The following is an 11,205-nucleotide window of genomic DNA, read 5'->3' as shown; positions in this document are numbered from 1 at the left end:
CCTCAGGGCCAGGGAAGGTCAAGCAACAGATCATCTTAAGCCATCACATGACATGCACAGGACATGTGGGTGCTGAGTCAGCATGGAAATATGAAAGGCAGGTCCTGCCTGACTAACCTGATCTTCTCTGATGAGATGACCAGCTTAGTGGACTGGATATGGAGTGTTTTGCATAAATTTTATGCATTACTTCACATTTGTGTGCTGCTTTTGGCCTTGGTGGAATGTATATGACGGCTGTATTTATCATTCAGAATGGTTATCCCCTTTGTTCCTGGAATACATTTCTTCCCTCAGTTAAGACTGCTACAGTTTATTTGCTACTGGACAGCATATTTGTTTACATTGAAGGGAAACATCTTGCAAGTTCTTATGCTTCAGTTCTGCACTGGTATGCAGTCACTACGTATGTCCCACTAGCTCAAAAAGATGTAGGCAGTTACACTGGGGAAAGAGTTAGAAAGTGACACTCATATCCTGTTCTTGCTTGTGTTTTTTATCTGATATGACGTAGCCTTATCTGCTTGAGGATGTAGACAGTCCTGTAGATTTTTGTGAAACAACTCATAAGAGTAAAGTGCCTGCAAGACCATTTCAGTCTGTTTTTATCTTGGAACCTTCTAGCATTTTGGCAGGATAAAAGGCTAAGAATAGATTTTTAATATAACTTTTCTGAGTTCTTTTGAAAAAACCTGACACTGACTGTCACTGTGGGAACTGCTGAGTTGAGCGAGTTTAACCTCATTTCAGTATTGAAACTGGAAATGAGCTTTTTTTCCTCTTCAAATTGATTCCTGTTGTGTATTTACAGGTATAGGTGTTGCTGATTTTGAAAATCTAGCCACATACAGAAAAATAAAATCAAGACAGGCTTTTGAAGCTGTTAGATTCCTTTTTAAAACAAGTTTGCTAATGAGGTGTAGTGTACCATGCTGACTACTAATAAGGAAAAGGCGGATGTACTCATATATATATATTTTTTTTTCTTTAGTCCAACTGTGACTTGTCAAGGGCTCTGTGAAATTAGCTCTTTGATTCTGTATATTTTCCCAATTACAGTTATGTGTAGCATAAAGCAGAAACCTTATTTAGAATTCTTTTGAGGAAATTTACATTTGGAGTAGTGGAACTATAGCTCTTGATCTACACTTAATTAATGCTGACAATGTTACATTCATTCAGCCAGATCTAAGCACAGAAATGTGTAATTTTTATGCCAATTAGTCCAGTCAATTGAGGTTAGCTAATGAAATAGTATATTTAACTCAGGAAGAAATTGATTATTTGTTTAAAAGAAAAATTAATTCCAGCTCCTCTCATCGTCGTTGAATGTGCCATACTGATCATACACCTGGGGAGGTGCTGCATGGTGGTGTGAAGATTTACATGTTTGAAATATTGGGGCAAACAGAAATAAGATAACAAGTCTGTGTTGTAAATTGATGGGAGCAGGTGATTTTAGTGGCTGCTGGTGGTGGCCAGGTGGCTTTGTTTTACAGTTGGCATTAGCTGAGGAGAGCTCTGCTGAGCTCTGTGAAAATTGAATATGTGGAGGAGGTGTAGCTGTCCAATTTGATCATGAGCAGAGGGAAGCAGAATTATGGATCTGATTAGAAGAGGCTGGGAAGTTTGCAGTGGATGTGTTAGTGTTTTGTCATGAGCAATTGTCTCACATTTACCTTTTGAGAATCTCTACATGCAGGATCTGTATAGAAAGATGGAAGTGTGGGGAATGATCATCATCTTCCTGTGTGCTCTTGTGCTATCTGCTCTGATTGTGATTGTTGCTGATGCTGAGCAGCTATGGGGGCTGTCTGGCACTTCATGTATCCCTAGCATAAAAGGAGCAGGACAAATATTGGCAGACTTGGAAGTTTTAAGTGAATTTGGAACAATCAGCAGTGAATTTCAGTTCGATTAAACAATTTCTGTATTTAGGTAGTTTGTGTAATATGGTTTTGATCACAAGGAAATTTCAGAAGTGTTACACATGAGTTATGACAGGTATTGCAACACTGCAGTAACACCTTTCAGTCTGATTTCAGCGTGGGATTGTAAGCAATGTTCATTTAGTGTTTGATTTGAAACAATGTGTTGCCAAACTCTGCTTCCAGCAAGTTAGGAGGAAATGGCTTAATTCATCTCCTTACAAAGCTAATATGGATAAAAATAGAAGCCATGAAGTAGAGCATTCCAATTCAGTTTAGTACTTTTTATCAGAAAATAAGCTGACTGAAAACCTAAAAAACATTTAAAAAAAATAATAATAAATCAAACAATATTCTTTCAAGTACTTCCCAGATCTGATCAGCTCTACAGTTACCTGAAGAAACTAAATTGTATTGAAGGATGTAGCAACAGACTTTAAAACGGTAAAAATGCAAGATAATAGGGCTGAATTACTAACAGTTATCTTTAAATATTTGTTGGATTGATTAAATCTACGCTACGCATTTTAGTACAGTATTTTTGTAGTTCCATTCTATTTCAAATTTTTCTGCGCTTGAGTATTTATGGTATCTTCACAGGATAAATAACCTGGTTTCCCAATGTCTAGCTATTAAATTTAGGAGATCATTACTATTCCAAAGAAATAGCTATATTTTTTCTAAAGTGTGTTAGCTTCCTGCAAGCAATCTTAGCTAATTAATCCTTGCCTCACTTCCGAGAATGGCTGCATTTACCTGTCTGATTAATGTTTCTGCTAGAAGGATAGTATATTATGAAGGTAGGTTTATAAAGGTTATAATACAGGCAGCAGTAACTTTGACAACAAAGTGAGCAAGGTATTCCAAGCATACACAACAGTATGAGAGATGGCAGTGATGGGCAGTGAAAATGAAGTGGGTACTGGCAGTTACTAGGTAAGACTTTAAAGAGTGGAAAAAAGACCTGGCATTCATTAATTTGTGCTGTGTTTAGATGCCATTACTCTCAGATCCGAATATAAGTGCACGAACATTTGTACACACATAGAAATCATTTAAATGGAAGGCTGGAGGTTGCGTGTTTAACGTTTCAGTCAGTCTAGTGCAAAAGAAGAGTGATCATCATCTGTTGTAACGAGGAGAAAAAGAATGTTGGAAAACGCTTAAGAGCTCAGCTTAAAATAACAGCTAATTATCCCAGTGTGTTTTGGTACATGGTGACATATTTATTCAAGGAGGGAGATTTCTTGAAACTGGTCCACCTATCCATAGTTAAATGATAATAATAGTATTTCTACTATTAAAAAATGTTACTTAATATATTTTGAAATCGCTTTTGTTATACATAGTTATCAAAATCTTTTTCATTGTGGATGCCAAGGCAAATTATGAGATTTGCCTTTAGTTTCCAGCTTTGCTTCAGATTGTATAAATCTGAGGTACACTCCTGATAAAGTCACTAAGTCTGTTCCTGTTTTCCAGCTCTTGTGAGTGTTAGTACTTCCTTTTCCCAGCCATGTTTTTGCTTTGATTGCTTACAACTTACAGTCTTTACCTTAAAGCTGTATAATGAATGGATCTTGGCTGAAGTATGGAAAAAAAATAGGCTTATATCATGGGAATTCGAGCTTCTATAACAGTACTGGGAATTAAAGTGTACACTAATACTTTTTTATTATTATTCCTTTGGGAAAAACATGAGTTGGTGATCACAAAAACAACTACCTTATTGAACTAAATGGATTCTTGAGGAGTATGAGTTTGCAACAAGGAAACAACAACATTAAGAACAATGTAAGAACAAACTGTACAGATCTCAGAGCAGCCCACCAGGATCACATCAGCAGTCAGTTCTACTAGTCAAAAGTGTGCTGTTTCTACTGAAGACTTGCTTGCAGAAAATGTAACATGAAATGATGTTTTTAGTAGTTATCACAGTAGATACATCACATAGGAGCAGAGGTCTATACTGGCAGTCCTTTGATTTAATGTCTATACTTTTATCTTTCTTACAGACAAAACAAAATGGAACTGGCTTGAGCGCAAGGTCATGTCATTATGCCACGTGTATGAGAAGAAAGTACTGTGTTATGGTATGTGAAATTCTGCTTTCAGGTAGGACAACGAGTTCATTAAAGAGTGTTCTTTGAAGTTAAAATGGGATTATAAATAAAGGTGGTATTTGAAATTTTGCTGAAAGCTGCTCAGAAGGTTTGTAATTTTTAAGAAAGTAGTTTTAACTTAAGTGCAATTGACACAGTTATTTCACCTGGTGTGGGATGATGTACGAAATAAAGTTAATGTACAGCAAACTGTCAATAATTTGTTAGATTAGGCAGTTTCATCATTGACAGTTTAGAAGTGCCCATGAAAATTCACAAGTTCTTAAATGTTTTTTAATCAATGATATAAAACCTGATTTAATCTGTGATGTTTATTCAACTGCAAATGGACAAACTGCTAGGATAAAATTTTCATTACTTGCTGAGTAGTCAATATTATTTCCAATTTGCGGAAAATTAAAGACTAAACTTCTAGATCTCCCATCCTATGGATTGTTTACATGGCATAATGAAATGTTGCATCATGGTACCAGATCTGATTATGTGCACTGAGATCCTATATTAATGCTGCCATATTTACATACTGTTTCATGTACATTAGTTATCTCTGTTTCTCAGTATCATTCATTAATGTACAAGAATTGCACTAGATGCAGTGCTGTGGTTTTTTTTTCCTTAATGTAACACTTTTACAGATGTTGCAGTATGCCATATTACTGCCCTGCGTTATGTACTGTGGTTCTTTAGAGAATAAAAGAATAATTTCTAGATAACTGTATCTGTAACTGTAGGTCATTGAGAAATATGGTGTTATGTGGAACAAGAAAACAAACAAATACAGACTTCCTTGTTTGTTGGATCTTACCAGAACTTGCCTTTCTGAAACTGATTGTTTCTTGAGCATAACATTTGATATTTAAGCTTGTGAGAATCCATATGCTTGTTTTCTTTGTTTTGACAATCTTTAAATATAATTTATTCTTTAAATATAATTTCCCTGAACGTTTTGGAACATCAAGAGTACTTCCCAGAAGAGGGAAAAAGTGTATTATGTGCTGTGTCTTTAATAGCACTGTTACATTTTAACAGAGTTTAACTTATTTGTATAAGCTGTTTGTCACATCTACAGGTATCTCTTGCCAGGCCATATTCCATTGTTTGATTGAAATAAAATCTTGCATGATTCAGTTCCTATTCTTACACACACCTGATGAGGTCCACTCAGCTATAATTTAACCAGGAAAAATATCAGGTGTAATTATTGGAAGATCACTTTTGTTCATTTTTATCTATAATAGCAGCTCTGTTGGAGTAAGGAAGAGTGACTAATCAAAGTAAAAGGCTGCTTAAGAACGAAGCAATATAAAGCTCATCAACAACAGAATTCAGTGATAGACCCTAAGGCAATTTCCAAGCTATTATAACTGCCTGTGGTGACTGCCAAGCTGCAGTAGCTAGAAAAATAACTTTCACAGTTTGATGTGAAGTCCTTTGTTTTTCTGGCATCTCTTTTTACTAAAAGGAGATATTGCGTAGCTAATGAAGTGCAGTAAGTATTACATTTACTGAACTTATTCTGACAATCCTGTAGTGATGCTACTACTGCGTTTATTCTTTTATGCTACTTTTTGATATGTTTGAATTTTAAGGAGTAATAGACTGAGGTGAAGGAAGCTAGTCTGAGAAAAATGCTTATTGTACATCCGCATTTTATTACGATTGGAAATATTTGCTAATATTTATAAAAACATAATAGAAGAAAAAGATAACCAATGTGATACACTGTGACTGTAAAATGCTTAAGATAGAAATAACGCATCCATTTATTACCAAGTAAGAAGTTCTATTTTCTTTTATGCAATGAAGCAAATCAATTCATTTTTCTTAATATAAACCTTTTCTGAAGGAAACAAAGGGTTATTTAGGATGTAGAAACTCAAAGTTTAGAATAAGTGTTTTTTCAAAAATATAACAGTACATAAAGGCAGTAATCAGAGTTGGAGTGTATGGGTACTGAAGATTGCACAATGCGATTCCTCTGGACTTCATAATCCACCTTGACTGTTTAGTCATTCTAGAGTAGAATGGTATTAATTAATGGATCATAACATTAGTAGCTTAAACAAATCCCATTTAATGCGTTCTCTGCTCCTTTACGTACTGAGCACCAGGTGTACCTTCATACTCTTTGGGGTGGGTAGATTCCCCAGTGTTACATAGAGCAGTACTGGTTGTGTTAAGAACATGCTGATGAGTCACCGAACTCTTTCTTTTTTAAAGAGTCCTAGAAATTGCTTAAAACTCAAAGGTAAAAGCATGTGCTGTTTAAAACTTGGCACAGTGAGAGGGAATTTAATAGTATTTGAGAAATTCTTTTGAAGATCTGTAGTAAAAACCAGCAGCTTTCTGGAAGTCTGCTCATTTTCTAATTACAAAAAGCTACAGGATTGTTTCTGCTTGTACAGCATGATAACTTTGAAAACATTTTTATCACCCTGTTGTGGTTTCATCAAAGTCACTTGGGTTACCAGCCTATAGTATCCCAAATCAGCTAGATCTGAAGGCATTGTTACCTGTCTAAATTAGAGAAAAAATGAAACAAAGAATTTGAGTGTGTTGGTTTTAAAGGTTGATATAATTATCTTTTCTGTAATAAGCCCAATTTTCTTTGAGACTTTTCACAGAAGAATATACGAGGCTACAGTGGTCATCTGCTGTTTTCCATTATTTTCAGTTCTTGATTAGCTCTCAGAAAAATTCTGCAACACAAAGGAAATACAATATACCAATCTTTTGTGCTGGTAAAAGCTGTGGGTGTAAATCACAGGCAATAGTTTTGTAGCAATACTGGCTCATATCAAGTGATTTGATCTGAAACCTTTCAACATATGCGAGCTAACAGCTCTCATGTTTGTGCAGTATAATTTGGCTTGAATGTCCATGAATGCAGAACTCTGTATATTCTTTCAGTATCTTCATATCATCTGAGTTCTGCTTTCAACTTAGAGAAAATTGAGACTGTGGCTTTCTCTTCATTTTAACGTTTTAAATATATTTCTACATTAGTTATCTTGCACCTCCAGAAGCCTACAAGAAGGTCATTCCTGTATTTCCTGAGCAGAGTGACAGCAATTGAATCTGGATTTGGTGGAGCAGTAGAAATTTAGAACAGTGTTCTTGCATGCAGTTTCCAGAAGTATTCATTTTAGTAGTCTATCTTAAAATGCAATTTCTTCTTTACAGGAGTGGCTACCACTGTTGAGTTCCCTTCCGTTTCTCTCAGGTCACTTGTCAGTTATATTGTTGTAACTTCTGTACATACTTCTGTTACCCATCATTTTTATGCCTCGTTTTTCATTGCCTCCCTGAAGGTTTTAGCATAGAAAAATACTAATAAAGTACTCAGAATCTCCTGTTGTGTTTCAGTTTGCATAATGCATTACTAATGAGATTATGCAAGATCCTCACCCTGTGGAATCTCTTACATTGTTTTGTGTTCTTCTGTTAGTGTAGGAATACGAACATTGAAGTATGGCAATACATACCAGAAAAATAATTATAATGCTATAAGTGTTATTGTCAGAAGGGGAAAAGAGGCTGAGAAATAGCAATACCTAATCAAGCATCTGCCTTTCAAAACAAAAACCAAAACTAACAGACAAAAAAATCAGAAAAAATACCTGAATTCTTTTGGAACTTTTTGAAGTTGTGGCTGAATGTGAGATGGTATCTTTGAATTTGCTGTATTTTTGTGCTGTGGATTGCTCTCTCTGTTGCTGCTCCTGGTAATGTAGCGTATTTATTGGCCTGTGTTGCTAGCTGTGGGGCTCTGAGTGAACAGGCAATAGCAGCTGTCATCTTTGTCATCACTTTCTACAAGGGTGACTTGACTACATTAAGAAAAAATGATTTGACCAAAGACTAAATGTAGCCCGTTATACAAAACAACTATTGAGGGCTGGATGTGCTTGCTATTTAAGAGTCCTGGTTCCACAGTTTTCAGCTTCTAACTCAGTCTTTACAAATGATTCTGCAGATCTGAAGTTTCTGAATAAAGTAAGAGAGTGTACAGTGTAAGTTTTTATTGTTCAAACAAAGGGTAATACAAGTCACTTAAAATATCTTGAGAGAAATGTATATCAGCGTACTTTAAAACAAAGCCAAAATAATAGCCAATAGCAACTCTGATGTGTAGAAAAGGAAAAACATGAGTTGTTATGACTGGAATTAAGAACACTTCAAACTCCTGCAAAAAGTACTCAGCATGAAGTGGGAGGCTCATGACCGATTCATCTGTATTATTGGGAAAACGGTTCATTAGCCTGCCAGTGGGAGTTGCAGCTAAGAAACTTGTTGGACTCTGAGATTTGTGGGTAAAGGAAAGAGTAGAAACAGAAATCCTTGCCTTCTATTGTAGTTAGAATTTATGCAATAATGCAGACAATAGCTTTGGCCAACATTAAAATTACAGGAACAGCAAATCATTTTACTATAGCTTTTACAACATCAGCAGTAGTAAAACAGCTTTTGAAAGTTAAATAGTGAACTTGAAAGTAGAAAAAATGTCTTTAAGTCTTTGTTGTTTTCCTTAAGTGGAACAGAATAAATGCGTGAGGGTCGGAATATCAAGAGTGTGACTACTTTGTAGCAAAGTTGTACTACCTCTCCTCAACTGTGACTTGTACACAAATAATAGCTACTGAAACTACAGCAGATTAAAGCTGCTGTTACAGATGTAGGTTGCACAGAGTGATAGTTTCTATTTATAGAGACTTTTTTGCTTCAGAAAGTTTAGATCCTTTATGAAGATTAACTGGTTTAAATGTTTTTAGAGGTACTACTTTCTGTCTGATCTTGCATTATTTTAGATAAAGTTTTAGATTAATATAATCTTCAGTGTCTGTAACTAAGCCAGTTAACTGAGCTCTCTTTACAGTCAGTGAAATATACAGTTCTGTTACAACTGTTGTTGTAACATACTTCAGACATTTTATCTCAAGATGGGATCAATCTCACGAGGTTTGTTCTTCTTTAGCAACTGTTAAGGGAGCCTTGCTAAACCAGTATTAAGTAAATATTCCCTACTAAACATAAATTTAAAAAGTAGTTGCTTTAATTTATAAATTGTTGTGCAGTATGGGAAGGTCCGTTAATGTTGTTAACATAAAAATTAAGCCTTTAATGATGCTTAGTGTGTTCATGGTCAACATGCTCATTCTATGGACTGATCAATATAAGTATGTTGTAGGGTTACTTGAGTACTTTCCCACACATTTTTTATTATTCCAATGCTGGTTTTCCCTTTTTAAAAGATTTTTTTTTTTTTTAAGTATATTATCTTCACTTATAGTAAAGAAGGAAGGAAACAAGAGGAAGATAACACAGCCACTGAAATGGAGGGAAATTACAATGCTTGCTTTTAAAATAAATGACATAAATTTAGGGTCTGAAGAAAAAATGTTTGTGCAAAGCAGCTTTTAGGAAGTCTCATCCGTAGTAGTGCTTTCTTCTGCTTTATTTAGGAAACAGATTTGGAGGGTTGCATCCATTATACAATGGTCTTTACTTGTGTAGATGCTGCATTTTTTTTCCATATTGATCTACAAATTTTTTGTTATTTTGTTGATTTGGGGTTAGTGTTTGATGTAAAGGTTTACCTTGCTTACTTTCACATCTGAAAAACATGTTTTGACCTAAATTTTTCTTTTGTCTTCTTTCAATACTTCATTTTCCATTTGAGAAGACTAAGCACATTTTAACACAAGAACCAGAGAAAAGAGATTCTGTGCTATTTCATAGGAACATTTGTCAGATGTACTTACTGATTTGTAGAATCCCTGCCATAAAACAGCTCTCAGCAAATACTTCCTCCAGCTTTATAATAGCTACTGAATGACTAAAAAATTCTGATTAAATCATATGCACTTACTAAGAATGATGGATAAAATTAGGTCTGTCTAGAAGACTCTATCTGATTTTTTCCTTCCTCATCCTTGACAAAATGTCAATACAAAGAAATGCGCAGCCCAAGTTTTGTTCTTTGTTGAAGTAGTTAAACTCAGTTTTTCCCTTTGTGTTTCTGAATTGAACTAGAGGGTAGAATTTTTCGAAGTGTGATTGATTCTGCTTTTATAATGGAATTACAAGCTGTCTTACTGGAATAGTTTTACTTCCATAGAATCACCAGGGTTGGGCAACGAGTCTGTATTTCCTCACAGGGATTGCTGAAGTTGGATTGTTGTGTATTTGAATCTTAAAAAGATATATAGTGAGTTTAGACCTCCTTTTCATGTTCCTCTAGTTACTTTAACTATCCTATCCTTTAAGTACAAGTGTGAGTGAAATCAAAAATGTAATGGGAATTCTCTTTAGAGCAGTGAATTGTGAAAGGAATGCAGCTGTTGTAGCTACTAAAGGGCATAAGTCTTAATGGGGATGGTAGTAACCTGCATTTAAGGATATTTAAAAGCATTCTAAAGAATAGATATTGCTGAAGCAAACTGCTACATATTTAGTAATACTCTGCACGTTCTTTAATATTTTGATCCATCTCAGATGGATTGTGAGTTTTCTTTCATTACTCCCTGTGTACTTTGTAGCAAGTGGTAAAAAGGACAGAAGGATATTGGACAGAAATGTGCTTCATGATTTTGATCTCCACTATATTTAACATTTTTCTTGCTATGGTACAGCATTTGATCACAAATCTTTGTGAAGAACTTAAATCTGTCATTCCCAAATCTACAATGAAGTTGTAGATATCAGCTGTTTAACTACCATGTATCCATTAAGAAATTAATAGCTAAGCTTCAAAGGCAAGTCTAGAGGTGAAAAATTCCTGAACTTCTGTGTCGTTGTGTCGTACTGACGCCTATTTCTCTAGCTAAGTAAGAGAGGACAAAATTAAACAAAATAAGGTAGTGGATAACTGATCTATAATAAGCTGACCTAGAGGTGGTCTCACTTTTGATGTTTGAAAGTGGGTCATTTTCATTCCATTAGATTTTTGAGAGAGGAGGATGAAATCCTAAGGGGGAAAAAAAGCCTGTGTAACAAGGTGCTATCTTGAAACATGATTGCATCAGCTTTGTACCTGATCACATTAGCATTTACTCTGATTATTAGAACTGCTATATAATTTGAAATGCATACCTTTCTAGTAGTTGAATTAACTTAATCAGCTGTAGTATAATTTTCTACTGTAACATTTTTCA

This window comes from Coturnix japonica, chromosome 6 (genome assembly GCF_054131305.1).
Source record: "Coturnix japonica strain WE chromosome 6, WE-NBRP24, whole genome shotgun sequence".
Lineage (NCBI taxonomy): Eukaryota > Metazoa > Chordata > Aves > Galliformes > Phasianidae > Coturnix > Coturnix japonica.
The sequence above is the reverse complement of the archived record's forward strand: the minus strand, read 5'-3'. Positions refer to the sequence as shown.